This window comes from Grammomys surdaster, unplaced genomic scaffold (genome assembly GCF_004785775.1).
Source record: "Grammomys surdaster isolate TR1022 unplaced genomic scaffold, NIH_TR_1.0 224, whole genome shotgun sequence".
In the NCBI taxonomy this organism is placed as follows: domain Eukaryota; kingdom Metazoa; phylum Chordata; class Mammalia; order Rodentia; family Muridae; genus Grammomys; species Grammomys surdaster.
The window spans coordinates 5,139,985-5,166,146 of NW_021604669.1; the positions used below are offsets into that span (position 1 = coordinate 5,139,985).

At 36.1% G+C, this 26,162-nt stretch overlaps 1 pseudogene; it reads right to left on the minus strand.

Moving 5' to 3' along the window:
* Positions 1-16,873: 16,873 nt before the first annotated feature.
* LOC114625924 lies at positions 16,874-17,377 on the minus strand (annotated as a pseudogene).
* Between the last annotated feature and the right edge of the window lie 8,785 nt (positions 17,378-26,162).

Consider the following 26,162-nt stretch of genomic DNA (forward strand, 5'->3'; position numbering starts at 1 on the left):
AGAGAGGAGAGTAGGAAGAAAAAGAAAAGCAGAACAGGTGTGCAGAGAGAGAAAGAGAGGGCAACAGAATATAGATTTACATTATACTGGACAAGGATCTTAATGTCTTGGGGGAAGGGAGGATACATGAAAATTTGAGGTAAATGGAAATGAATTGAGGTGCTTGTCTGGGACATGTCATGTGCTTGCCAACAGCTTATGGAGGGCTGTTCTATAAAAGAGAAAATCCTTACTGGATTGGAGCTAATCCCTTAATCCCTTCCATTTGTACATCAATTTACAGTTCTCCAAGCACTTTCCAACTATTATCACATTTAATCTTCACAAATGCCAGCAAGAACACAGGACAGGGATTAATCGTTTTAATGTATAAAGGAAGGCATATAGTTTGGTCAAGGTCACAAAATGAGAAAGAGTAGAACTAGGAGACACTGAGTAGTTCTTTCTGTGTTACTCATTTCTCTTATTAAATCTGGAAGCAATTATTAACTTGGGCCATGAAAATACACAAATAAATGATAGCATTATTTTTTTCTTCCAAGCTATTGTATGAAGTAAAAACTGCCCGTGAGATCCTGCCAGATTTCCTAGGCTCAGCCACAGGACTCTCGTCTGAGACCTAAGGACATCTGTTAGCGATAACAACATGTTTCTCCTCTGCGAAGGGATAATAGTCCCATACAGCAATGTAATCAACAAGCCATAGATACCAGCCCACTGTTCATTTCAAGAGACATGTTTCAGAGCAAGCCTTTGTCAATCACGGCAGTATATCATAACCTTGCATGCTAGGACCAAGATTCTTTCTTACTGCATGTTGCTGGAATGTAAGTTCCCTGGATATCAGCACTCTCAAATAAATAAATAAATTACTAAAACGAATGAGCCACACCTTGCTGGATCTCAAAGTAGCCTCTATTCTCTATCATATCAGATCACTTGAGTCTCAATATAAAACTGAAGTAGGCAGAGTGTCCAGTGCTAACTTCCTTTTCTTCCAACCCTCTCTCTTGAAATGAACACTCATTTATTCAGCAAAGATTATTTTTATACTTGCTTGTAGACTCTGATCTAGAGGCTCATGGCATCCACAGATATGCAATAAGGCATTACTAGAAGTTGGCAAGACCATTTATGATGGTATTATACATAGGAATCAAAAGGATAGCGGAAGGATCCTAAAAGGTGAACCTCAGGAAGAATGCCACACTAGAAATGATAGCCACATTAAAGTCAACAAGTATCTGAACTTTGCCAGGTAACAAGGAGAAAAGGGACTAATCCACAGAAAAGTTAGCATGGGAAAATGACTGAAGATAGAGAAAATGTACTCAGAGAAACAGAGCTTCTGCTGGAGCTGTGGTGGTTGGTGGTTTGAATAAAAATAGTCCCTGTAGACTTATGTATGTGAATACTTAGTCATCAGGAAGTGTCAGTATTTGAGAAGGATTGGAAGGATTAGGAAGTGTGGCTTTGTTGGAGGAAGTGTTGCTGGGGATGGGCTTTGAGGTTCAAATGCCCATACCAGCCTGCCCCCACCACCTATGGATCAGAAGTTAGTTCTCAGCTATTGCTCCAGTGATTGCCTACATACTACCATACTCCCTACCATGATGATCATGAACTAAACCTCTCCTGTGAAACATCTGTGTCTCAGAAGGCTGGGGTAACTATTGAAAAGAAATTCTGTTCCATTGTCTACTGGTGTACAATATGGTGGATTGTGTGTGGCTCTTTCAACAAGAAACAGCTGTTTATTGATTCTGCACTAAGAGCCAGATATGACTTAAAGATTTAGAGAGATTCCAAGTAGGAAAAAAAAAAGCTAAAAGCTTCTTTTTTTGATGCACACAATACATTAGTGGAGGGGAGCTGGGTATGAACAGAAAAATTCTGTTCTTGCCAAGTTCAATGAACAAAATTAAAACAAAGCAAAGAGGCAGAAGGCAGTAGCATTGAAAGCATTGCTTAGGGAAAAGATTGCTGAGCATGGTGATTTTGAGCTGGGAGGCACACAAGCAGCAGTCAGCCTTCTTCCTGAGAAGTCTATAGGAAAAGCATTTAGGCTGAGTGTGCAGCTGGTGCAGGCACTCAAGGACAGACAAACCTGTTCGAATACAAGGATTCTCCAGCAAGCCAAGCATGGAAGCTCATGCCTAGCATCCCAGAACTTGGGAAGGAGAACAAAGCAGCAGGATTTTCCTGAGTTTGAGGCTAGCCTTGGCTACACAATTAAACCTTGTTTGAAGCAAAGGAACAAAACACACATGGAAAACTGAACTCGGCACCCACGCAAAGCCAAATTTTATTTCTAAAACTCTGTTCTTGAAGAACAAGGGCAGGAAAGGAAATTCAAGAAAAAAAAGAAATGAGTAAATCTTATCAGAGTACAACTTATAAAAAGCAAGAAGTAGAGAAATTTTTTACTTAATACTCTTTCTAGTTAAATATGTTTAAAAAAAGCATTTTTTTTCAAAACATTGTTACAAGGCCTCTGTCATTAACAGAAACTCTGTAGGCCTTTGAAGAAGCACAGGAAAACCTGTTTCTTGAGGATAAGGACTGTATTTACCTATTCTTGTATCTTTAGATCTTCAGGTCCAAGACCAGCAGTAAATGGGCTTTGAATAAATGTACGAAAAAGGGGATTCAGTCCAAGTCTTAGACGTTGCATCAGATATATAAACAGTAATAATTCAATCTTTAGAAATGAATAATACCAAAATGAGGTGGATTAAAATAGGGAAGATTCATAGGGAATGTACAGTTTCAGGTGAGTATCTCAGGGAGGTCAGTGTGAGCCTGGCCCCAAGGATGCACCAAACAGTGAGGACAAGGAAGAAAACAATGCTTCTACATAGGGAGGGTATCCACACTTGGCTGGGATATGAAGATGACACTTGTACTCATATCTCTGGGCTCTTTGTGAAGTTTTAATGAGTTAGAAAACAGGACACATTTTTCTAAGCTAAAATGTGTGCATTGTTGTGGGGGTCTCCTGCTCAGGGAGTTCATTAAATTGGAAAATACGACTTTGAATCTGAGCAATGAGCAAAATGAGTCTTCTACACAGGGATCAAAAGATTACCTGAGTCCTATTACATTTTATCTATTGAAGCAAGACATCATGTAGCATTTATGAGTATTGCCTGAGAGAAATAAGAAAAATGCACTAATTGAATAAAAGCTGGACATTTATTATTGTAAAATGCCACTCAAAGGATTTCACAAACATGCTCATCTAATTAGCTATTATGGCTGGGTATCTATGGAAACAGCCCTAAATCAGTACTCAAAATATACAACCATTTAACCCCTTAACATAAAATAAGAATGCAAAGAACAAACATAAAGCATTCCTATATATCAAAATACATAGAAAATTAAAGGTAAAGTGAGAACTTAAAAAAAGAAAACAAACGATTGGAATGGGTGTATGAAGCTCTTTTGCACTTTTGAAGATTATCCCTTTTTTACACACATTAGTAGTGGATTTGCTAAAATAATATGGTACATTGCTATTGAATGTATTCTACTGGTAATATAAAAAGGCATTCAGATTTCCTGCCTTTGTCACATGCTGTTCCTGAAACATAATAACGAAAAGAATTCAATCTGTGCCCTTGAGGAACTCATAATGTAGTGATGAGGAGAAAAGCTTACAGGAAAGAGACATATGTCAGGCATTCTGGAAACACAGAAAATGGCATAATGAATTCAGTGTTGAGGTGGGAATCTATGAGAATGTCCAGGAGAGGTGACATAGTCAAAGATCAGGTTAGGAAGGAAGAATGTGCAGTGGTTCAAGGAAAAGGGTCCTGACCATGAGTTACACGATACACTGGGAGCAGTGACAACAGTGGATTCACATGGAGTCTTCAGAGGTGGTGAACATAATGCAAATACACTGTCACAAAAGCCACTGCTCATCCCGTGTTAGGGACCAATATCGTCATCGAAGTTTTAAAATGCAGTAATGGGTTCTCAGAAGCATTAAATAACTTTCCCAAGATTGCCCTGCAAGTTCAGCATTTGAAATGGCTGCCTTTTTGCTGAGCCTGTGTCTGCCAGTTAGGGGGTGATCCTAACTTCATAGTAAGAGTCCTGGAGACTCAGAGTAACTGAAGTGATTTATTTTAGGAGCTTGCAAACTCAGTTGTCAGCCCAGAGAAATTTGCACCAATTTTGTGCAAAAGAGTTATTTTTACATTTTTATTAGCATTTCCCTATTCCCTGAATTTCTCATTGACTGAGTTCTTCAGGGAGATACATTATTTTCTACTTGACTTAATGGACTCAGTGGGCTCAGTTACACAGCACACTGTCTCTAACTTTGTAACCCTAAGATAAACTAAAAAAAAAAAAAAAAAATCCAGGCAAGCAAGTTCCAGCTATTAGCTTCAGAAGGCAGAATTCTGGTGCTTCCTGCCTACCTTTCATTCAAGTCTGACCTCTAAATGCACTCACATTGAAAATGGAACATGAACGTTTATTTCAAATGGCTAATGGCTACCTTCTTTCCAAATCTTGGGTTTGTATCTTCTTTCCCACTTGGTGTTTCTCATTTTCCCTGATTTCCTATGACTCTGTTTTATTCCTCCTTTTGATCCCAAATTCAAGTCTTCCCAGGATAAATTCCAAGGAGCTCAGTCACTAAAGAATGTGAAACACCTTTGCTAAGTAAAACTTTCACTAAGGCTACAAATGAGACTCTCATTTGCACATGTGGCAACACTTGTACATTCATTCACATTCGAGTATCCATGGGAAGCATAAACACTTTGATTTATGATCAAATGACTATCACCATGAATGGGGCTAGAGAGGCGTCAGTGGATATAGAAAAGTGCTGACAACTGCCTAAATGTCTTCCCAGTACAAATTCCTAAAAGAGTCCAAGGCCCTGATAACCTACATACCTAAGACCTCAATGCCCTTAACTATCCAGCTGAGGACACTGTTCTATGAGAAATGTCCTTTCCAACACTCATGAGAGTCAAATACTGAGTGTCAAATTGCCTAATGTTCCCTAGGATATGAGAGGGACTCACAAGGCTCCATCCCTCTCAGAGGAGCTACGAATAAAAGCTGCAGGAGGAGAAGGAGTTGCTTTCTTAAATGATGTAGCTACTGGTACATTACTTGACTTAAGCAAATATTCAGACCATGCTCATGTGGACAACTGTGATTAAATACAATGAATCTGGAATGGGGGAAAGGCATGGAAGTAGCAGAGAAATTGGGAGAAAGATTAGGTAGGAAGGGGAGGAAATAAGAGAGAATAATGAAAGAACTTTGATCAAAGAATATTATGTATGTGTATATACAAAAATAAAAGTTGTTTATGGCTGATTTCACAAATCCCTTCCAGGCAAGTGCTGTTGAGTGGATATTCTTGAGGCCATTGTTTAGCCTAAAAATTTACTAAGATTGTGAGTTTCCTACATATATGACCATCCTGGTGGTTACATTACTACCTGGTAGGTAATCCTTAGTAATGGAGAAGTCATGAGTAATATCTTTCTGGGTTATAAATGCCTATTGTATTTTAATTGGATAATTATGATGTGGATGTGTCTAGAAGACAAACACATACATCTATAAATATATACACACTATTATTCATTGCCATGTATTTTAAAACAACATTCCAAAATCACTTTAAAAAAAAAAGAAAATATACAATAAAATGAATGATTCTACAGATTATCTAGAATAGATATACCAAAAGTAAAGAAATCAGGTAAAATAGGTTCTAAAATCAATCAACATTACAATTGTATGAATATCCTGTGGTATTAAGGATGAGGATATTAATTATTGTATTTACCTGTGAAAAAAGTGCTAGCTCTAGGTTGAAATTTATTACAACTGAATCAAACATTGAAAGTTATATTTAAACAATGTTAGCTTTTGGTCCTCTAATTATATGATTTCTGGATATAAACAGAGTTTGGCAATAAATTTTTATTATATAAAGTTCTTATTTAAATAAGAAAAATGTGGGTTTGAGGATTTGAATTTTTCTACATAGTCAAAATGGAGCTGTCATAGAAAGGAGCATATTAAAAACTGAAATGTATAAGAACTTGAAAACCAGAAACTATTTAGAATTCATGAAGCATTCACAAGCTGCTTTTGTCCTGTTAGGACAAAGGGTATCTGAATTCCATTTTTTATGATACTAATTCTACCTACACATAAAGAGAACGAAGTCTGTTATAGAATTCATCCCTCTACTTAATTCAGATTTTCTACTCCATTGTATGTCTTAGAGATTCTTAGCCATTTTAGACCAGTTTTCTTCTCTACAAAACAAATACAGCCAGGCAGGGTGACAAACATCTTAAAGGCCAGAACTTGGGATGCATAGTCAATCAGACCAGTGTGAGTTTGAGACCAATCTGGTCTACATACTAAGTACCAGGCTAGCCTGATCTAGGTCATAAAACCTTGTTTCAACCAAACAAAATGTAATAATAAATTAGTGGTGATCGTGGGTTTTACTGATTAGATATTGTTTGCCACGTGCTTTTCTCTGTGGCTCACATGCATTTATATACTTTTAAGACCTTCAGTATCTTGAGGTAGATATTAACTACATTTCTCATAGAGAGACTCAAGCACAGGAATGTTAAATGGTTAGCCTAAGGGTGCTGCATGACTTAGTGCAGAAAACAAGATCTCAGAAAGAGGCTTAAGATATACTTGTCTGCTACAAGAATGCTGAATCTAGACTTTGAAATGTCAGTGAGTCCATCACAATGCTGGGACTTTTAGATGTTCTTGCTGGAAAAACAAATTGACTAAGCCAATTCCGTAAATCAGGATGTAACAAGGGAGGAAACACACACACTGCGACCTACCAGCTCTACCCTCGAGTGTCCATCCAAGGAATGTAGTTTCCTGTATCAAACTCAAACATAATAACATGCACAGAGACCCTATTTAAACCACTTGAAAACTATAAATTTCCCACATTTACTGAAAGTAAGTATAAATTTTCATGTCTTCACACTATAGAATTAATACTAAGTGACCTGAATTAAAAACTGAAAATTCCTTCAGTGTCATTGAATGTCACAGAAGACATAAGTGGCAGCTGTCAGATCCTAAGAAGTAGGTGCATATTTTCTACAATACTAATGAATAAACTTATAAACTGAAATATGGTGTAGTGAGTCAGGCCAGTGGTCAGTTCTGAGAAAAAGAGTAACTGAAAAGAACCAAAAAGGCATTCTCTGTATCGCATAATATTTGTGCTTTGATTCGGTTATTATTTCCACAAATATGTTCAAACTATTAAAAAAATCCATCTTAATTATTTGTATAATTTCATATTTTCTATACTTATGTAAATTTTAAAAACGCAATGAATAAAAGATTATCGTTTTTAATGTTAAAGGTGTTTAATTACATATATCTGTATTTTCCATGCAGAAATATTCAAACCATCATCTGGATCAGTCTTAGGTCTTTCTTGAAAGAGTGTGCAACCAGTAAAACCAATTAACAAGGTCTTTTCCATCTGTTTTGTTTTCTAATCACTTAATAGCTAGTTAGCAGAGTGAAAAGAATGAAACATACATTCTGTCAATTAGCTAGCAAATGCAGTGTGAGGGATTTTAAATACCTTTTGAGATCTTAATTCAATTGCATCCTTTCCCCCTTCCCTTTTCTCCCTTCAAGCCCTCCTATACACTACCTTGCTCATTTTAAATTCTATGGCCTCTTTTCTGCTTAATTGTAGTTACATATGTGTGCATGCACATAGGCACATGCACATATTCATAAATATATAAACACAGTCGGCTCAGTTTGTATGTTACTAAATGCTTTCTGGACTGACCATTTGGCATTGGATAACTGATTTTCTCTTCCATGGGGAACACTATTTCTCTTGCTCTCAGCATTCCTGGGCTGCTAATAGTTCTGAATGATTTAACTCATGGAGTATCCCCTATCCATGTTAGTGTGTTTATTATTTTTATTCTTGTTGTTTAGGCAGTCATGTTGATGAGACTGGATGGGTGTGGCTTCTGACATTTCTAGGCAACACAATCTTCCAGTAAACTCCCTTACAGTCTTTCTACTCTCTCTTCTTCAAATGGTCCCTGAGTCTTGGGTGCAGGAATAGAGTTGAAGATGTTCCTTGATGAATTCAAAATTCAATGTACAGCCTCAATTTATCTTACAGTCATTCTTTGGAGTTCTCTCTGTACATTCTAACACACATGCACACTGTGTGTCCAAATATATAAACACAGAAATATGCGCAGTCACATAGGCACATAGGTAGTGCATAAACATGCACTTAACATGCATTCACAAACTCATCTGGGTTTTCTCCTCTATGTTTGGAGCTTTTACCATGTTCTCACACTCGGCTTTAGAAAATCTGTAAGCATTTCCTATTTACTCCCTGCTAGACACACAACTATCACACACGCACACACACACATGCACACACTCACACATGTTATTTACTACTAATAAACTGAAACATATTTTAGCTTAAAACTGTACCTTTTAGAAATCTCAACACTAGAAATTAGGCTACATGGCTCATCCAGAAGTCACAAATGATTATGTTATTGTCTCTCCATCACTTAAGAGAAAAATATAAAAGTAGAGTCACTCCATATTAGGGACAGAAGGTTGCAGAGTCTTAGCAGCAGATGACTTTCTTTCATACCTTACGTGACTATCTCCCATCTGGGTTAAAATGAGTTGAAGGGAGGATTCAAGAATGGACCTTTCATTGAGGAAGGAGATGACAAGATGCTATAAATATAGAAAGGGAAGAAAATAAAGGAATAAGGAGGTCTACAAAGGGGTTGCAACTAAGAGTTGTTTACAAATATAAATGTAGGACAAGCAATAATCTTTGACTCTGAGAAATCTTCTGGAGACCACGTTTTATTTAAGCCCATAAATCATCTAGAGATGAAATTATGACCAAGCCTACATTTAGAAGATTTTGTATTCAGTGATAAATCACTCTGGCTCTTTGATGTTCTCTTAAGATTAATACATAGCACAAAATAATATAATTTAATTCACAACCCACTGCCCCAACAACAACCCCATCATGTCTGGTGTTATGGTACAAGACTCATTATCGAAATACCAGATTAGGAATAATCTCATGACACAAAGGGATAATGGATACTTTTTTCTTTTCTTTTCTTTTCTTTTCTTTTTTTTACATTTTAGTTTATTCTGAATGATACTTGACACATACTTTCTGTTTTATATATCTATTGAGAACCAGACTGGAACAAACAGCAAAGGCGGAGGAGTGTGCTCCTTTGTCCTGACTCCTTGACTGCATTGTTTGTCTCTTCATCCTTGTCCTTTTCCGACTGGGATTGGCTTCCAATTCTCAGATGTTCAGAATTACACTAAGTCATATAATTTATTCCTGGATCACAAGCTTGCTCCTGAGAAATGGGGTTCTTCTCAGATTCCTGTATCACATGACCTAACACACATACACACACACACATTCATGCACACACACTGTGAAGTTTCCTCAAGCACAATACTATGTGTCCTGGTTAATTATTTTCTGTGTGAAAAGATCCCATTCATTCTTTAGGCTCTACTTGAAATGATAGTTTTTTACAGAGGCATTTCCTGTCCTTTGATTTGTTTTGAGATCTCAAGTTTCACTCCCATAAGATCACCCAACTATGTCTCCTAATAGGACACATAATATAGAAATATAATATAGAATTTTAAGTAAACAAATGTCTGCTTCATTCACTGTTGCATATCCAGTGCTCTGTCTCCAGATTGCTCTTTTAGAGTCTGCATAGTACATAGGGTATATAAGACAAGTTATTAAATTTGATGCATATAAAATTTCTCTGGGAGTTTGTCATATATATGAGATTCAATAGGGCAGTGAGGGAGCATGGGACATTATTGAAGAAGAAATATTTTTACAAATTTTGAAATAAGTAGATAGTTAGCAGATAGGATTGAATGCTTGAAAGGATGGAAAGGCAAAGAAATAAATTAGTCATTTACTAGATAAATAAACGCATGCCTAGCTAAGGCTAGATTTGAAATTCTATTGACTCTACTGGGATTCTGTTCTTACCCACATTCAACCCAAAGAGGCAGCCTGTCGTAATTCTGACATCTCTTTTAAATGCAAGTACTCTAGGATGAAATAGTTCTCTGATCATCTTCATTATATTTTATGTGCCCCACTGACATAGGAAATGAAGACTTTCTACTAAATCTTTATAGAAACAAACAATTGGGAATGGGGCAACATGGTAATCAACTTGAAAGTAAACACTAGGTTGCCATTTAAATAACTATCCTCTCCCGAAACATGTATACAACAGACCAACTCTGCATAAATGCAGTGCACATCTATTAACTTAAAATGAATAAAACAGTATTTATAAAATGAGCAATTTAGATTTGATTAATGTTTATAAATGTGTTTACATATGAATTGAATATTAACCTATAGCTTGAAAGACTTAATTAGACTTGGAATATTGTTTTGGAGCACAATAAAAAGTACCCAGCTCACAAAGGGGAAGGCAGCAGATATCTGCAAGCAAAAATGAGGTCAATTAATTAGGTAATTTGCATAAATTTGAATGATTATTTTCAGAGCATTTTTTTTTGACAATTGGCTCTCCTTATTCCTATACTGTATTTTCAACATGTTATTTATATAACATGTCAGTCACCAAGCTAACATGAGTGAGTGATAATCAGCTCAGGAGCAACATCAATCCACAGTCTTCCTGAATATTAGACTTAGCAAAGAAGAAATAATAAGCTGGCTAAGTGAGCCCAAGAATAACACATGGTGGGGCATTAAGTATGGGTAGAAACACTATGCTTAATATAGATTTATGGAATATTGACATTCAGCCATTACAACAGAATACAATATGACACTTACTTGTTTAATGAGTAAATAGTTACAAGAGAGCTGTCATGAACTTTTCAAGGTCAATGAATACAAAACTTCTAAAGATCATTTCTATGTAGCATCACTTCAACCTTTATAACCCAAACCTCATCAACAATTTTGTCCTCTGTTTTATATTTGCTTAACTCTCTGGGGAATTTCATGATATTTAACCATTATTCGAGTTGATTTATAAAAATATATATGGACACATATGGAAATGTATCTACAGGCATACTCAGACTTTCACAAATTAGTTACTTTGATGTTTCTGATTAGATAAATTACCATGAGCAACCCTTACTTTCCTCAATAATAAGTCGGTATTATTGACACTCCCATTAAAACCATAAGCATCTGTTTATTAACATAATCATTGGCTTAACTCATCTGCCTCCCAACATAGGTTCAAGGAGGTCATTGCTAATGAGAAGCCAGGAACTATATAAATGGTACAAGAGGACAATAATAACACCAGAAACAGGTCATTCCTTCTAGGATCACCTCACCTCCAGGTGTATAAGACATTTATTACTTGTCTTATCTGTTGTCCTTTTGTAAATGAAGCGAGAAATGTGTTCAGGATTACATTTGAAATATAAGAAACTTTCAGTGGCCTAGTGTATCCAAAATATTGTCAATGATATACTGAATTATTATTTTGAGGCTTTCTCAGCCCTGGGCTAAAAGGTATAGGCGTGTCTTATGAAGTACATAGAAATTCAAAACATCATTTTTTTGGACAGATGAAGAAGTGAATATAAAAAACACCCCATGCATCTAGCCTTGCCTATTGGCAGGCATCATCTAGAGTTTTCTCATGATAGCTTTTTTAAAAAAAATTATTTCCATTTATTTATCTTACAACCAACGTTTATGAAATATTAGAATATATCTGATGCTTCTGAATAGCAACATAGACATAGAAGGCTAGAGATAAAAATTGTCTGATTCCAAATCACAGATTGTGAATTCTGGCTATATTGTTTATTAACAGTAGAGTTGCCTTGAACACCTCTATGTAGTTCCTTGAGGCTTTAAACCTTCAGTCCCATTTACTTTGTTATATATTATGCCCGTCCCCTGCTCTCTTCTGTCCAAGTCTACAAAGATAGCATTGTTCAGTAAAACACATCTAAGTTTCAGATTCTGAAAGAAATGGGTTCCAATCATGCTCAAAGACTCATTACAAGATTTCAGTTAAAGCTCTTAGTTTCATGTTTCTTGTTCATCACAGAGGAAAAAGAATTGTTGCAACTATACAACCCTTTCTTTGTATTGAGTTATTACTTCTTTCTCTGTCTCTTGATTAATAAATATTGGTTCTATTTTGAAAGTTGTGGAACTTTTAGGATATAGACCAGTAAAGGATGGGATTTAATGGTTAAATGTGATTTCAGTTCCCACATGATCTATCTGCTTCCTGATCATATAAAATGCCACACCCTCCTAAAGCCATACCCTGACACTCCTGCCATACATTCTCAGCCATGATGGATTAACAGTTACTGAATCCTTGAGCCCAAGTAACTCCTTCCTTACTCAAGCTGCTTCTGTTAGGTATATTTGTCTCAGCAATAGGAACATTCCCATCAAGCTCAGCCAAAAAGAACCCTGTTGCAAAATAGATAAAATACAATGAGACTGTTGCCAGGAAGTTAGAGGAGGGAATGTGGTACGAGTAAACTGAACTGGAAAAAATGTGGCTTGAGTTAACAGTGGCAGAAGAAACAAAAACAGAACACAGAGGGGAAAATAACAGTAAGAATATTTTTAAAAGTAATAAGGAAACATACTATTAACTATCTACCTAGAAAAACAATATACACAACACTGTGTAAAAACATACACATGTAGTCTAAATAAAATTTTGTCATTTGAGCTGACAATATTTACTCTAAGAGCTAAAGACCACCTAAGAAGAATCCAATGCCAGACAAAGGAAGCTGACTTTTGAATTGTTGCAGCTGAAGAATATTTAAAACACAGGTCAGGGGCATCCAAAAAACTCTCCAAACATGACAGACTACCGCTATTCATTTTATCTGCTCCACAGAAGTGAAAGGTTAAGTCTATACTGCTGTCAAGACCATGCTTTTCAGACACAGGACCAGGAGGAATTGACCTGGATGCCTCCTCTTTATATTATTGTTGAACAAAGGAAATATTTAAAATGCTCAATATGGGGGTGATATCTATTGTTTACTCTAAATATATCCATTTCCACAATCATGCTATATCCTTGCTTCCTACTATTACCTGCCACAGACTAACAGCAACCAGAAAGCACTATGTGTGCTTTTAAAGGAGAGAAGCAAGCAACAGTTATATCCAGCAATGATGTCTATGAACCACAAGAGTGGTATGAATAACTGAGAGTACAGTAGGGACACACATACCTTGGTAGTGTCTAGAACCAACAGCTCTTTAATTAGACTTAAGATCTATTCAAAGAGTGAAATCATATCTGGTACTTGAAACAAAGACAACTAACCTGGGCTAGTGAAGTAATGGGGAGAATCTACTTTACTAACCAAGTATATTTTCCCTAACTACATTCTAAATATTTGTACTTATATTCACAGATAAGTGTCATCCTCACCCCTCATCAAGAAAATTCATTTTTATAACAGTTGGAGACCAGTGCAGAAAATTACCCTCAATGAATATGCAGAGAGGTGGACCCAATCTCAACAGATTCATCTATAAAACAAGGCCCACATCTAAGGCTCAAGTATCATTACGTACGTGGGGGAAGAAAGATTGTAAGATCCAGAGAATCATAGAGTTTTCTCTCAGACTGTGTTTCCTAGTAATGTCAGATGTCATACAGTCTCAACATGACTGCCTAAATTTGAAATGAACAAGGATAACAAGATGAGATATACTAAGATGGTTAGTGACTAAGAACACTAGACTTCAACCCAACCCAAAGATGTAGACAATGCTGAAAGTTAAACAGTCTTCCCTAGTGAAAAGCTACCACTCCATTATCCAATACCAGATGGTTAGCCATGAAAACACACATATGTCAACATTATACAGACCTAGGAGTTTATATTTAGGAATATATATTTCTATATACACATATATATGCATGTAACAACAATTAATGAAAAAGGACCCATGAATTTGAAAGAGGTCAAGGAGGGGTAGATGCAAGAGTTTGAAGGGAAAAGAGGGAGAAAAGGAATGATGTAATTATGATCTCAAAAGTTACAAAGATTAACTACAAAGTTCAATTCAACAAAACAGGGCCGATCATTTACTTCAGAGTTTATTCCCTCACATAGTCAGGATCTCACTGTACACTTGCTAGCCATTTCCTGTTGCCCACAGATCACCAGAAGCTTAAGGCAACATCCAGTATTTGCCCTGAGTTGAGATTTTCTAGACTTTACTTTATTTTGATATTTGTGATTGTGCTAGTATCTAATCATCAAGGAAATGAGCTAGACTTTCCTCTACTGTATGTCAGGAAAGAACATTCTCGTACTTACAGAAAACACATTTACAGAATTCTCCTAAAGAAAGGTGCCCCATGACAGAGCTAAACTCTGGAAATATTGATGAATCAAATAGATTTCTATTTAAAAAAAAATGACTTTGAATGTGGATCCATTCTCTCTCCTACCTGTTCCTATTGCATGAGGTTTTCTCAGAAAAGGATGCCAATGTGAGTAAAAATCAAAGTCCATGGCTAGCTGTGATTTCCTCCTTGCTCATCTTCTAGACATAAGCTCTCAGAGAATTGACAAACAAACACTCTACTTGCATTTGCTAACCTATTTGGGTAGTGCTTCCTCTTTGTGCCTACCTGTTTTCTCTTTAGTTCTTTTTTTTTTTTTTTAGAAGAGTAGGTAGACAGAAAACCAATATCTGCAAACCCCTCACCATTTTTCAGTTTGTAGACAGCTGTCACCTTCCAGAGAATCCCCTTATCCCCTTTCTAAAGGCTTCAAAGTCATCTGGTTTTCTCATCAGACCATTGCCTCATCAGTGCTAAAATACACTAGGACTTGAAAAATTATCCCTATGGTGAAGTTGTACAACTCCCTTTCCAAATAAACTGCCTGGAAATTTGACTGAATCATTTTAATGATTCGACCATTTGAAGCTAAAATATGTTAACATTCTAATCAATCACTGATTGATTAGTTTATTGGAAAGATTGAGTTTATTAATTTTTATAGAAATTGATTTTTTAAAAATTAAACTAAAAGGTTATCTAAAATTATCTGAATCCAGAAGGAAATAATAGTAAATAAGCTATGAGAATTATTAAAGTTTTAACAAAGTGAAACTTGTTTAATCTTTGGTATCTTAGACCTATTTATGATGTAGATATAGGACTCCACAGTGAATAAACTCAAAGAATTCCTGGGAACTGGAAAAAAAAAAACCTCCTTGTATCAGACACTGGCCCTGGGGATATAAGCGTGGAGTTACAAGAGTTCCTTTTTTAGTTTATAAGTGGATCAGAGTAATGGCTTCAGAGAAGCTCAGTTATAGTGGACATCATGATAACATGCTCAAGAGGAGAAAAACTGAAATAAAACAGTTATAGAAATGGAGAGAGGTGGCAAAATAAAAAGATTAATCAATGACAGACAATCTCAAGATCCCCAGAGCATAGTCAATGTGTGATAAAATTTTCGTCAAATTACAGTCACACACAGGACGACAAGAACAAGGAAGACAGGCTTAGAAGTAAAGATACACATTTCTTTTCTCCCCATATTTTGAAAGTATAGTTTAAAATTTAAAATAACTATCTTATTGCACAAACAATGGTGATATTAAATATCCGTTACTTTAACTCTTGTTTTATCTTGAATGCCTTGCCCATATAATGAAAATCCTATATTAATATATAGGATTTACTATATGAATGAGTATACACACTAACATGTACATACGTATGTGCATATGTACATATGCATGTGTGTACATATACAAATATATGTATCTGTGTACATGCATTTATTTCTACTGGTGTATGTAAAACACACAAACACACACATCTATGTATAGGGTACAGACATATATATTTAATATGTGTATAGAGATGTTTGTATGTGCCTGTGTGTGTATGTGGTGAAAACATACTTGCTTACAAGGTCAGGAACAAAACAATGATGCTCACTCTCATCACTTCTTTTAGTAAACATAAGACTAGAAACTGTAGCTAGAGCAACTCAACAGAAAAAGGTAAATATAAAAATATGGAAACAAGCAAAATCAAACAAAAACCTTTAGAATCCAAACTGGAAAGAAGGGTTTAAACTTTCTTCTTTGCTGATGCAAGCACTTTGTACACTGAGAGCTCATCAAAAGCCATAGTTAGTACACTAGGATACAAGATTAACATTCAAAAATCAATTGCACTTCCATGAACAACCTAAAAAAAATTTTAAGCCAAATTCGCATGTTTTATAGCATCGAGATGGATATTCTTGGTTGTCTAATTGACATAATCTGGATTTACTAAAACTTTAAAAATGAAGGGGTATATCTGTGAGGGATTTTTGCTTAATTTTACATAGTAAGATCCACTTCTAATCCAGACCTTTGAAATGGGAAGACACACCCCTATTCTGGGTCATACTTTCTGGTAGAAGCCTATATAAGGACACGGAAGATAGAAGCGTTGCTTTTTTACTGTGTGCACTTACTTTTTTTTTTTTTTACTACGCAAAGAATTTTATTAACCTTTTCCAAACTTTATTCCCAGGCTTTTTCAGCTTAATTTGCCACAAAGAATTAGATATAAGCAAAAACTGAAAAGAGCTGCATTGTCCGGGGGCTTGGGCTTAAAAATATTAAAGATCTAGATTTTATCAGATCCATAATAAACAAAAATTTTTTAAAAAGCAGTCATGATATAAAATAGAAGCTCCTGTAACTTCTGCAAATGTCATCTTCTTCAGAAGTTGCTTCCATTCAGTTTGCTTCATTCTTAGAAGCCTCATCAAAATTCTCCACCAGATCTGGAACTTCATCATCATCATCCTCTCCAGTAGCAAGTGGTGCTTTTCCATCCACAGATTGTTTGGGCAGAGCTTCGGCCAGTCTCCTTAAGCTAGTCAGACTGTCTGCACCGAGCTGGTTTAGGATGCTGGCAAGCATGTCTGTCAGCTGCTTTGTCTCAGCGTGGCCTGTAATGGTGAAGGTGTTTGCTGCCAGAGACGCCTGAACTTTAGGGTTGTTAAAATGGATCACTGTTCCTTGGTTTGTAAACATGTTCACCTCTTCAATACCAGAGATATTGTTTACCCCTAACTTCTTTAAGGAGAACTGCAGCTTTTTATCGTCTGCTGTGGCTGTTCTGTGAACCACCTTCATCTTTCTACGAGCAGTTCCTTTCCCACCAATGCGCACTTGTGCCTGCAGTTTGGCAAGTTTTTCCTGGTTCATGATCGTTTCTTTCATCTTGTCGGAGTGGAAATGGGACCGTGCGGGGAACTAAGGTTCAAGCTCAGGGGATCTCGGGCAGACCAGCTAAGATAAGGTGTACACACGCGGGGACAACGCACTTACTTTTCTAATAAATCATTTTTTTTTCACTGACATTGGAGCATCCTTAAGTACTTCATGATTCTGGCATATACAAAAGATCAGCTGAGATATCCAGCCTTGTATACTGAACAACTACTGAATTCTTGGACCTTCTGTTCATAGGTTCATTGTTGGATTAGCTGGACCACAGCCTCTAAGTCATCCTAACAAATACCCTTTTTATACACAGAGAAAGGGGAAAGATTCATTCTGTAAATTCTGCATTTCCAGAAAACTCTAGTACAGCATCCAAATAAGTGACATATTAATGATCAATTCAATCAAAGAAATTAAAGACTCGTATCATGAAAACTTCAAGATGTTGATGATAGAGAAAACACAAAAGTTGAAATAATTTATCTTCTCACGGTCTGAATGAATTAACTATTTTAAGATGTCCATGGTACTAGTTTCAAAATCCTTACCATCATAACATCAATGGAAAGTTTACGGAAATACAAAAAATATTCTAAAATTCATGTTGAGTCATAAAAGACCCAGAATAGAAAAAATAGATCTTGAGAAAGAATAAAGTTGGAGGCCCAACATTGTCTCATTTCAAAATAGACTATAAAACTCTAGTAATTAAAACAGTGTGGTCCTGTCATCAACACAGACATATAAACCAATTGAACACAATAGAGGACCCAGAAATGAACCTATAATCAACTAATTTTTAACATCCATTTAAAGGATTCACAGTGAAATAGCAGTCTCTCCAGCAAATGCTGCTGTTATGAAAGAATAGTCATGGGCAATGAAGAAGGACCTCTACTTTAAGCCAAAAGTGAAAGTCAGCTCAAGATGGATTAAATCTTCACTATTAAACCTGAACCTGAAAGCACCTAGAAGAAAATATGGAGGAAAAATTGGCATAGGTCTGACAGTGAGCTATGGAATATGACCCCTAAGCACAAGTAATGAATCCTAAACTGAACAGGTGGCTTACATCACACTAAATACAGACTATGGGATAAGAGAAAATAGATTGAGATATTTGATAGGATATAATTTTCAGAATTATAAGAAATATTTAGAGTTTCTTAACTAAGGAAGAATGAAGAAAAGAAGTAAGAGAGAAAGAAACAAAGGGAGAAAGAAAAGGAGGGAGGAAAGAAGAGAGGGGAAAAGAAAAAAGGAAGAAATGAAGGAAGGAAGGAAGGAAGGAAGGAAGGAAGGAAGGAAGGAAGGAAAAAGAAAGGAGTGAATGAATAAATGAATGAATACAGGAAGAAAGGGAAGGAAAAAGAAAGGAAGGAATTTTAAAATTGGCAAATGATCCAAACAGACAATTCTCTAAAGAAAACATTCAAATTTCAATGAAATATTTAAAAGCATGCTTAACATAACCATCAGCAAAACTAAAAATGTGACTACAAAATAGTAACTGCTACATTTTTGCAATTATATTAAGATACAATTACAAAAAAAGTGAGGTTGGTTAGAATGTTGTAGTTCTCAAGACCCTGTGTGATGTGAAAGAATCTGAAAATTTTACAAGTGATGGAACACAATATGGAGGCTCCTTAAAATTATAAATAGAGCTACCAAGTGGTATAGGCATCCTCTTTCTGGGTATCCTACTAAAAGAACTGAGAGAAGAGTGTCAGAGAGATAGCTGTGGTCCCTTATTGCAGCAGCATCATTCATAAATACCAATACAGAGAAAGAACCAAAGTCCTGCTAAAGGAAGTATGGAATGTGCATACAAGGCAACTTGTGAAAGAAGGAAACACTCAGAAAAAAAAAAATAAACCTTTCATGGAATAAACTAACAATTGCTCATGAAGTATCTCTAATAACTTAGAGGGAATACAGATAGTTGGTGATAGGTACTGAATGATAGATAGCATGGTATAATTTACATTACACTAGGGAGTAAATGTGAGAATTTCACTACACCACACAGTACTGATGGTTAAAACTATGGTTATGAAATAAAACACTTTTTAAGAGCTAATAAAAACAAGACCCAAAAAGACTTTGGGATATGTTGAGTAGGTCTTGTATCTAGATTATAGTAGTGGGATTATGAATGGTTCCCTGCATCAAATTACAGACATCAGAATGTGCTTGTACTGGAATGTCAATTATACATTAAAAATAAAAGATTTTACTTTAGAGAAATAGATACATTGAATATACAGATGGGTTTTCCCTAATTTTCTCTGCTTTGAAATAGCCAGCCTGTGCTGATAGACCAATCTTTGTTTGCATTGTTACACTAAATGTGTACCAGGTAATTCTCAGTACCTACTACACAGCAGTTCTTCAAGGATTAGGAACTGAATAGCACCACCTCTTTCTGTTCCAGCATTTAGAGTTTCACATCAGCCAATGTAGTACAATCACTGCCGTGTGAACAACTAATAAATCTTGAGTTAGTCGAAAGAAAGTTGTCCTTCTCATGCCATGCGGTACAGATCTTGACATATTACTGGGATGAAGAAGGATATGGGTATAACTTGGTAGTAGAACAAGGTTAAGAATGTTCAAGGCCATGGATTCTACTCCCAGCATAGAAAAGTAAGCATACAATTGAAAACCCAAACATATTCACAGTATATATCTCTGGGTGAGAGCCCACCCACTTTTCAGCCACAGTACTCAATCAACTGAAGCAGGGGATCATGGAGAATATGAAGCCAGCATAAGAAATGAAGAAAATAAAATATTCCATTGAATACTTAGACTAAGTGAAAGGAGGAAAGGCTTAAAATGACTGTAACCACTTCTAAAAAGTGTAACAGTAAATGACTATGGGATAAACTACTAGTGTTCCTAAATTAGTTACATGTACAAAACACCCAAGGTCTTCTAATTCATTTATGCCTGTATATTGTCTTCTTTAAAATTCCTATTCAAAAAACATTTCAACCGTTGCCAATTTCCATATTCTCACATGTTTCCACTACCCACAGGAGTAGAAGGAGACAGACAGTACAGAATATGGAATTGTTTTTAATAGTTACCTTGAACCAGACTCTGAGCTTGATATGTTTGTAAGGATCTTACATATCAGGGTAAACATCTTGCTTATTAGTTATGGTTAGGCCTCTCATGTAGATAAGAAAACATGCCTCAGTAGTTCCTCAAGTAACCAAAGCAGAATGAAATAGGGGATGTGCCTTCATCTAGCATCAAAGACTGGCACACAGCCCTGCAAGCCCACTGGCATTTTCTTTCCACCTATTAGCATGTCATCCTGACTATATGCTTTCCCTGACTTATTTCATGTAAGCGTGGCTTTTATAAACCCCAAGGACATGCTATGTATCTAACAAGCAACTGCTCTTTCTTGAACACAGAAAATTGGGATGTAATGAGAAAGGAAAGGGTTATAAAATGTTTTCCAAATGTGAAAGAGCAAAACTGAACCAGTAGTTGATTTTCATGAAGAGGGTCTCTTGTATCGGACCAGATTGTATATGCAGAATCTAGGACACAGCAAAACTGTACCTAATATAACCTTCTAGAGAATGGATCTTGCTCTTTATTTAACCTTTCTGGTATGGTATCACACAACCTGTGTCTTTAGACTAGAAAATGGCTTAGCAAATAAAGGTACCAGCTGCCAAGCCCGAAGATCTGAGTTTGATACCTGAGACCAGCATGGCAAAAGAAGGGCGCTGAAGTCTGTATGTTGTACTGTGACCTCTCTATACATGTCATGGCACACGTACACACAAAGTATATGTGTATGTTTGTATTAATAAGTAAATGCTTAGGTTAATTAAAAATTACCCAAGTCTCATCTCAAAACATTTTTTTTTAAATATGGTCATAAGACAGTAGCCCTTCATTTCAGTCACTTCAATTATATAAGTGTCTCATATTCATCCAAATCCATATGTTAACCAGAGAAGCACTTCCATATCTTTAAAATATTTTTTCATGGAAACTAATTACTTGTTATATATAATTTTAGTATTCATATTTCTGATTCAAAAGGATAGGAGAATTACTTACATTTGAAAGTCATGATTTTCCTCAGGAACAAAGCTGAGATTCACTTTCTCAACTCAATTCAATATGAGAACTGTGACCTTGGCTAGATAGGTCACCTTTCTAAGTCTCATAGAGTTTTTAAATCCCTAACATAGAGGTAATAGTCTATTTTTTCAGAGGTTTGATAAGCTGAAAATATCATGTAGATGCTTTTGACATAACATTTAACACGATGGGTTGATCAATAAATCTTGCCTCAATCTAAAGCAAACTCTTGGTGGCCAATAAATCTTAAAGCTCAGAATTTCTGGTCATTTTAACTCTTCCTAGAATGTTCATGCTGTATAACTATTTATTCTGAATTGAAACATTCAATCCTGGAAAAAAAAAAGAAGGAAAATTCATAAAAACTCAAGGAGTTAGGGAAACTTACAAGGCTTAGGAGGCACAGAAATTTACCAGAGAGGGGACCCTCCTCAGAGTTATACAGACAATAAGCAACTGTTGGAGGACCATGGGAAAGGATACTCTCCCATGAGGACTGTCCTGAAAGTTGTGCAGGAAGCTCTGTGGGCACAACTTTGTGAGTTATCAGTTATCATGATGAATTGGGTTTTTAAGTAATATTGCTACCTTTGATCACGTAACCTTCTGTAATCAAGCACTGGAAAGAATGGTAAGCACTGTAATGATTATAAAACACTTGGAAGGATTATGAAGCCCTGGAGAGGTTGCTGAGCCACTAAGGATACTGAAACACTGGTGGAAATGCTCAGTCATGGGAAGGATGTAGAAGCAACAGGTAGGATGATGGGATACTAAAATACTGAATATTGTGATAAGCATGGGAAAAGATACTCAAGTAGTGAGCTAAAGGCCTGGGAAGGATGCTGAAACACATGAAAGATTTTGAAATAACAGAGGAAAATACAGAAACAAAACTATTACTGAAATAAAGATAGTTGAAAGACTGAAGACGGTGTTAATATATGAGACAGGGTACTGAAAGCATACTAAAGCAACTAACATAGAGAGAACATTGATGACATACTGAAAAGAATGTCATTGTTCCTTAGAGAGAGACTGAAATACTGGGGTAAAGGCCAAAAATTCCATTTTCTACATCAGATTCCCCAAGACTAGGGAATCTAATCCCTGGCCTGATATAATTATTTTCTTTGAAGAAAGCAAAATTCAGTTTTCCATTTAGGTATTGTCATGGTTAATATTGAAGGTCCACTGGTTTAGATTAAGAATCATCATGAAAACACACCTCTGGGTATTTTATCGAAGATTTTTTTTCAGAACTATTTAACTGTGCAGGGACGATCTACCCATATGTGGGCAGTATTACCTCATAGATTAGAGTCTTGGATGCTTATATGCAGAAATTGAGATGTGCAACAGCACTCATCACTCTCTGATTCCTGACAGCAGACACAACAAGAGAAGTGTTCTCATGTTCCTTCTGTCATGATATCTCCACCAGACAGACTGCAGCCTCAAACTGTGAACCAGAGCACATCAAGGAAAGAATTTTTCCTTGAGTTACTTCTGTTGTAAGTATTGCCACATCGATGGAAATAGATAGCAATCTAAGGTAGAAAGGTGAATCAAAAGTCTCTGTCACCTTCTTTGTTCTCCTATTCAGTGTTTACAAAGTACCCTAAGTTGGCTGTTCACCGGGTGATCTCAGCTTCCCTTCAACTTGGCTAAGTGTTTCCTGGCCTGTATTCTTCTCTGAGTTGTAAGGTATAATTCTCATGGAATTTAGGGAAAGAATTCAATGGAATGAGATTCAGGAATATGAGGAAAGATACTTGTGAGTATGATATGCAGGAAAAGATGAAGAAGGATGAAAATTTCAACTCTCATCTTATATCATCCTATAAGGCAAATTGGCAAAAAACTTTGTTTCTCAATAAAGCCATAATGAACCTTTCCAGGTGGTAACTGACTCTTCTACTACATTTTAAAACATTTTCTGGTCATTTTTAACAAAGCTTTTCATGTGGTCCAGACATATCAACAGAAAGCATCCTTGTATGATCCATGGAAACAACAAACACTTTGGGATCAGAGTTTGACAGAGTTTGTGCTTCATTTCCAACTTTGCATTCTACAGATATGTTACCTTGAAAGAGCTAATTTCCATTTCTCAACCTTCTATCTTTCTTTCATCTTTTCAGTGAAATATAAAAAAACAACCAAGGTTTGTTGTCTTGGGTTTTCAGCAGCAATATACAGGAAAAAAGACTAGAGCTAGTGGTTAGTATATGATAGCAAAGAAGATAATGTCCTGTAACATGAGGGAGATGAACATTTCCTTTACTGCAGAGGAATTTTAATCCAGAAACATGGCTGCTCTGGCAAGGGATCATATTCAAAGACCTTCTAGGTCTATGTGGTCCAGCTTGAATGCAGACACCTCAAACACCTTTAATATATCTGGTTGGAATACAAATACATTGATAGCACACACATTTAATTTCAAACAATGAAAGTTAAGTTAGTTTATAGGAGGAAGCAGCCAAGTTTGAAAATGATAGGCAGGCAAAGTGATGAATCAGAGGAAGACTTGACAGAATGAATCAGAGATAGGACATGGACCAACTTTCATGAGAACAGACAGGAAAGAGAGGCTACTTAAAAGCAGCACAGTGAGTCAGATGTGGAGTGCAGTTCAGTGAGTGCAGTTTAGTTGAATTCAGGCAATGCAGTAAAATTCAGTTGAATTCAGTTCAGTGCAGTTTGGTGCAGTTCGGCTGAATGCTATTGAGTTCAGTTGAGTTTGTGTAGGTCTCTTCAGTTCCTGCAGTCAGTGCTGTCATTGCAGTTCAGTTTGTGGAATTAGGAGGCAGGTTTTCAATGAGAAATGGAAAGAAACCAATTTGAATAAGTCAGCTTGGAGAGGAGATTGGAGCCAGAGCAGCTGAGTTGAACCAGCCACCCAGAGTTCAGAAAGAACCAGAAGGGTGGGATTATTCAGGAAAGAGCCTCCAAGATGACAATTATATCTGGTGAATAAAAGTATGATTTATACTTTACCTTTTAGAATTCTTTGATATTAGTTGATTTTAAAGTCTGAATACAAATATTCTAAATAAATACAAAATCAAAGATGAACTAATAATAACTCAACTCTGAGTGCCCCTTTATCCAGTCCTAGACTTAGTAATTTGAGTATCCTTACAATTTGATTAAATCTACAGTATAGAGAAAGAATGTGTTTAGAATTGTCATGTTCAGGGACTGAAAGACCTAAAGGGCATTTTTAAAAGTCACAGTATTATTAAGCAGCAAAAACATTATTTAAGCTGGATTTTTAATCCCATCACTTCCAACCAAAAAGTCATTCCATTCAAGCCAAATGGAATTTGTAATGTTATTATTTAGATACCCAGCATAGTTGTAAACAAAAGGCTACTTGGGGAAGATTATGGAGAAGGACTTCTATAGCTCAGAAGTTCAGGCTCACAGGGGACTACACATCTTTAGTGGACTTTGTAAGTTTAACTGCTTATGCATCAGACCAAGGTCTGTGTAGGAAACAGAACAGGATGTGGTCAATAGCACTAACTCTAGACATGAGGAATCAGGTACCTTTCCAGAGCCAAGCCAGGAATTCCTTTGCAAGCTATGTATGACTCAGCCTGTACCCTTGAAAAGAAGATGCTGTTTTTCACATAGACAGCAAACAACAAACAAACAAAAAACCTGCATCCACATGCTTTGATGACATACTTCAACTTTGCTTCTTGCATAATTCCATTTGGTCTTTGAAATCTCACCCTAGATCAGAAGTACTTATGTCACTGGCATATAGAAGTTGTCCTATATCTTGACATATGTTCTTCGGGAGGCTCTAGGTCAAAATGTGACCTTCTAGGTTTTCTGGTACTGTAGTCATTTACTAAATGCCTGTGATCCATGATAAAAGGGTCCATTCCACCTTCCCTCTCTCCCTTGTTTTGTGTTTTCAGTTATTTTTATGTAGTGAATATCCTGTCATGTTATACATGAAGATAAGGAATATGTATCCCCCTCAATTTTGAGTTATCATTAACAAGTTGAGAAGGAAAATACCATTGAAATGATAGCATAGTGTGAATAAATAAAGAACAAGCTGAATAGCACATTTTACAGAAAGATATAAGAAAGATCAGAAGAGGGAGGCTTCAGTCTCAGAGATAGAGATTATACTGGTGTTCAATATAGAGAGTGCAGATACAGTGGTAGGTGAGGGGGTATTAGAAGGCAAAAGAAATTGGAGAGACCATAGATAGCCTTGTACATAAGATTTTTTAAAAAGCTTGTATATGAGCTATCAGCCCATGCATTTATGAAGCAAGGAAGACATTGGCATGTGCTGGACAAAAAAGGGCATTGTGTACTTATAAAACAAACTGGGGTACAGGTGATGCATTCAGCCTGATGATCATCAGGATGGACATGAGGATTAGGTCTGGTTTATTTCTTGAGAATCCCTGTACCTTGATAGGAAATGGCATATCCCTTTGTAGTTAAATATAATTCAAAATATAGTATTAAAACATAGAATGAAAAAATTATAATATGGTAGAATTAAAAATACCATTAAATATCATTCTATACTTCTAAACTTTATTCTTAAGAGTTATCTACAATCTTATTGAATGCTAAATTCTCTCTCTCTCTCTCTCTCTCTCTCTCTCTCTCTCTCTCTCTCTCT